Raw genomic sequence first — 5,210 nt, 5'->3', positions numbered from 1 at the left:
ATGTACAAAGCAGTAGGAAAAGAGAATAAACTGTATCAGAGGATTTTCCATTTGCTTCTTCAGCTGAGGAACAGACATCAGCCACACGCAAGAAGGAAGTCACATGGGTTGTATCACTAAATAGAAATATAACAGAAAAACTATAAACATAATTTAGACACTGCAGATTTCCCAGTCCACTGATTTTGATGCCAATAGAGACAGACTTCCTTTGAAAGTGCAATGAGCTGCATGCCATTTGATCAATGTCTTGGGACAGTGTAATATTATTTCACTGTGCTGGTTTTGGCTGGGATAGTTATTTTTCTTCATAGTAGCTAGTATGGGGCTATGTTTTGGATTTGTGCTGAAAACAGTGTTGATAACACAGGGATGTTTTTGTTATTGCTGAGCAGTGCTTACACAGAGTCAAGGCCTTTTCTGCTTCTCACACCACCCCACCAGCGAGCAGGCTGTGTGTGCACAAGAAGTTGGGAGGGGACACAGCTGGGACAGCTGACCCCAACTGACAAAAGGGATATTCCAGACCATATGATGTCATGCTCAGCATATAAAGCTGGGGGAAGAAGGAGGAAGGGGGGATGTTCAGAGTTATGGCGTTTGTCTTCCCAAGTCACCGTTATGCATAATGGACCCCTGCTTTCCTGGAGATGGCTTAACACCTGCCTGCCAATGGGAAGTGGGGAATGAATTCTTGGTTTTGCTTTGCTTGTGTGTGCAGCTTTTGCTTTACCTATTAAACTGTCTTTATCTCAGCCCATGAGTTTTCTCACTTTTACTCTTCTGATTCTCTCCCCCATCCCACTGTGAGGGAAGTGAGTGAGTGGCTGTGTGGTGCTTAGCTGCCGGCTGGGGTTAAACCACGACATGCACTTTAGGGTAACAACTAGTCTTTGCATTTCTTTCTTTGTAGAATACTTGCACATAGGAGAACTGTCAAACAGATTAATATATGGGATGCTAATGAACTGTGACTGAGACTGCATGCATGTACACGTCTGTATGTCTGTCCCGATCCAATGTCGGGGAAGGTTTCGATATGATCCCAAGAGCGAGATTAATACACAAACAACGTCAAATGCCATATAGTCAAAATAGCTTTTATTATCAAAAGTATCAAAATGGATTGTAGCTATAAGCTCAGCAATATTCAGTATGGCAGCTGAAAATGGACCGGTATTTGCATTAAGTCTGCGATAATCTACAGTTAATCTCCACTTGCCATTACGTTTTCGCACTGGCCACACCGGGGAGTTGAAAGGAGAATGGGTTGGAATCACAATACCCTGTCCCTTTAAGTCCTCTAACACAGGCGCTATTCCCTCTCTGGCCCCCAAGGGTATCGGGTAGGGCTTAACATTTGTAAGCTTTGAAGGGGGAAGCAGCGGCACAGCTTTTAGCAGCCGAATATCTATTGTGGGAGAGCCAAATGACCACTGTCTCCTTTTGTTATCAATCCAGGTCTTTCCTTTTAAAACATCGAGTCACTGTAGTGGCACTATCTTCTCGTGGCAAACGCAGGCTGACTGCTGCTAATGCCTGTGGCTGAACAATGAATGCCGTATGCATCTGCCACAAAAAGCTGCTGTTTGGAGGGTGTAATTCCGCAATTAGCAGCGTCTTTGGTTTTAATAGCTGAAATCTGAGCTCCGGTATCTACCAAAAAGGTGACCGGGACTTGTCTTGGTCCCACAATACCCGTAATTAGTAAATCACCCTGGCCGTTTTCAGTGAGGTGTCTAATATACATCCAGCCTTCGCCCCCCCCCCCCCCCCCCCCCCCCCCCCCCGCTCACCACCGAAAGGCGAAGAATCTAGTTTCCCGCCGGCTCTTGGGTGGCGTTTGTTTCTGATACATCAATCAGGGAGGGTGCGCTAAGAGTAGTATTCTCAAAATCCACTTTTCTATTTGCTGATTTATCAGGCCATTCTGTTACCAGTTTTTCCAATTTGTCTGTTAGCATCCCGTCCATTAAGTCACGCGGGATCCCCTTCTGGTATCCCCGCGCCCACAGTATATTATGTTTGTTCGGGATACCTCTCCCCCCCCCGGCGGTTTAGCAAGGGGTGTTCTCTTATCACTCCCGGGGCACGGAACTATTTTTACTTCAGCCCGCCTCAAGCCCCTGGAGTCTGTTTTGGTGGCTGCAGGGTTAACAGGACCATACTTGTGCCAGTAATTAATTAATTCCTGGACCACTTCTCCCCAGGTCCACATTTTCTTATCTGGGGGTCAGCGGTGCTGATCAGGCGTGAATCCTCCTGAAGCAGCCGCAACACTCTCGCCCTGGGGCATTGCCTGTATCTTTCCTTGTAATTGTATACCAATCAGTTTCAGAGAATCAGGGAGTCCCCGTATAAGGGGAGTCATTCGTTCAGGATCCACCGACATCATCATCGGGGACTCCTGCCTAGGCTCCAATTTTCGATCATACATCATCTGCAGACAAGCTGCCTTTTGCACACTCTCCACTAATTGATCAACAGTCCCCGTAATCGCGAGGGGATCCCCCCTCTCCAAGGGGTTCGAACCTCCCGCCCAATAGGCTGCCCATTGGGTTAAAGACCAGGGGGCACGGTGATTCCCAGTAGTTAAAAACACTCCCGGTCCCCAATACCCTTCTGCCTCCTTTTCACTTAACAGAATCTGGTCCCCCCCCCGACAACGATACTCTCCACACATACTCTGTTTCTGACTCCTTAGGGGTTCGGCCAAATTCCTTTTTTAGTTTTGCCAACTCAGTGGCAGTATAGGGGACCTCTTTAGTTGTAACTTGGGGGAACTGGTCCTGCTCATCATCATAGGTATATTCAGTTTTGACTAAAGGTCGCAATGAAGGTGTTACCGAAAAACTCGGAATAAAGAACTTATCAACACCAATTTAGTGTAGATAAGCAGACACTTCTTTATTAACAGCCGGGTGCACGGGCGAGTCCTCTCACGAACCATGCACACCTGAACACCAAAATCATACACCTTATATCAAACTTATTCATACATATTCATTAGATTTCCAAGAAATGTTATGCATATTCATTAGATTTCTGGGAAGTTCTTAGCATATGTAAATGTCCTTTACACAGGCGCAGTGAAGGTCTCTGGTGGTCTTCAGAAGCCCTCTGGTGGTCTTCCATAGTCTTCCTCACTTTGTCCGAGAGTTGACCTTTCATGTGATTCTGCGCAGTACGATTTTTGCCATCATGTATTAGATTTACACAAAATACATTCAATGTTAATTCTTGAATTTAATATTTCTAGTGATTGGCCCTCAGTCACACCACCTTATCAATATTCTTATACTAAAACAATCATTGGTTAATCTCACTTAACTCTACTGATTGGAATTCTCGTTAATTAGATCAAAGTAAATCTTTACCAAAGCTTCCGTGGTTAACTGATTTCAGACAATACTCGAATTCTTATAGTTACACATAATACATTTTCTTAAGTTCCTAAGTTCCTATTAATTTGAAATTCTGACATCTGTTATCTAAGTTCTAAATGTTCCTACTAGATGATTTTAACCAATTCCTCCGGCCTTGGTACAGGGCTATACAGGGGATTTCACAGCAGCTGTTAGTTGTTGGTTAAATATATAGAATGCAATATATAATTTTGCTAAAATAGTTCTTATAGTTCCATATTCCTATTAAAATTAAATATGATTAAATTCTAACTAATAACAAATCAGTAACAAAGGCAGCTCTAACTTCTCCACTCTCTCTTTTGCTGCCTGTAGGTCCTTAAAGGGGTAGCCAATTTCTGATCTTGGAGGAATTTCCTCACGGACAGTACCCGCAAGGAGATGCTCCTTAAGAGCAATTTGCAAATGTTTCACTTGGTTCTTTTCTGCTTCATGGTGTGCTTTTAATCCTGCCACTTGTCCCATAAGGGACTGAACAAGATTTTGGAGGGATTCAATAATTTGAGATTCTGCAGTGAGGTGGCAATCCCTATCCTCCACTGCTGCGGCCAGACTGGCACCGAGAACGGCACAGACAATTGCTTTTCCTTTCTGTGACCGCACTCTAGCATCTTTCTGTAAAGCCACCATCCGATCAATAACGCTCTGCAGATTATACCAATTTCCCTGAGCCCAGTCTATCCCAAGCACAGAGGGTCGCGCTTTATGTTTTCCCAAAAAATCAAACAAAGCTTCTTTCAAACAGGCAACTTTGCTATCACTCATCTTATACAAAGTGGGGAAGCAGTCGTCTCAGGAAGGCAGCACATAAAGTTTCAAACACAGCACAACACAAGCCTGCACCCCTTACGTTCCTGAGCGGTCTCACGTATTAAAGCGGGGAAAGTTTCAAACACAACACAAGCCTGCGCCCCTTACATTCCTGAGAGGTCTCGCGTATTAAAGCGGGGAAGCAGTCATCTCAGGAAGGCAGCACGTAAAGTTTCAAACACCTTATAAAAAGCGGGGAAGCAGTCATCTCAGGAAGGTAGCACGTAAAGTTTCAAACACCACAAGCCCACCCCCCTTACGTTCCTGAGAGGTCTCACGTATTAAAGCAGGGAAACAGAACAGCACTCTCCTCTCAAGGGATCCTGTCCGTGACGCCAATATAAATGTCCCGATCCAATGTCAGGGAAGGTTTCGATATGATCCCAAGAGCGAGATTAATACAAAACCGAGGTCAAATGCCGTATAGTCAAAATAGCATTTATTATCAAAAGTATCAAAAGTGGAAAATGGTGGTGATAGCATAGAATGGAAGAAAAGGTAGAAATCAAGCAAGCAGTCAGGATAGGATTGCTAGGATAGTCACCACCACGGATCCAGTGGCGTCCCGTTGGTCCTCAGGGAAGCAGTCGGTGGTGGGGGTTGCAAGGAGGGTCACCACCATGGATCTAGCGGCGTCCCGTTGGTCCTCAGTCTTCAATTCTTTGGTGGTGAAGAAGGCCGCCCACAGCTTGTCTCTATGAGTTTTTTATAGGGCATATTTCAATGATGTCATGCGCTGCAGGTTTCGTTTATCACACAACCTTTGCGTGATCAACACCAGAAACCAGTATCTTATCAGCTCCAGCCCCATTTCCTCCCCTGGATGCCTCAATGGCCTGGTAATCGTCCGAATGGACAGAGGAGCGTCCTGCTTAAACAGGCCATCTTAGAGCCAAAAGGCTCGAGATAAACAGTTCACAGTTCCTTGAGATGATGGTCCAGCCCCTCACACCTAACAATCTTTGAAGCAAATGG

The 5,210-nt window shown here is 45.0% G+C and overlaps 1 pseudogene; it reads right to left on the bottom strand.

The window, feature by feature from the left end:
• Positions 1 to 1,814: 1,814 nt before the first annotated feature.
• Positions 1,815 to 4,190, bottom strand: LOC138683592 (uncharacterized; annotated as a pseudogene).
• Positions 4,191 to 5,210: the final 1,020 nt, after the last annotated feature.

The sequence above is a fragment of the Haliaeetus albicilla genome, chromosome W, assembly GCF_947461875.1.
Source record: "Haliaeetus albicilla chromosome W, bHalAlb1.1, whole genome shotgun sequence".
Lineage (NCBI taxonomy): Eukaryota > Metazoa > Chordata > Aves > Accipitriformes > Accipitridae > Haliaeetus > Haliaeetus albicilla.
Note: the sequence above shows the minus strand (reverse complement) of the source record. Positions and strands in the feature narration are given on the sequence as shown.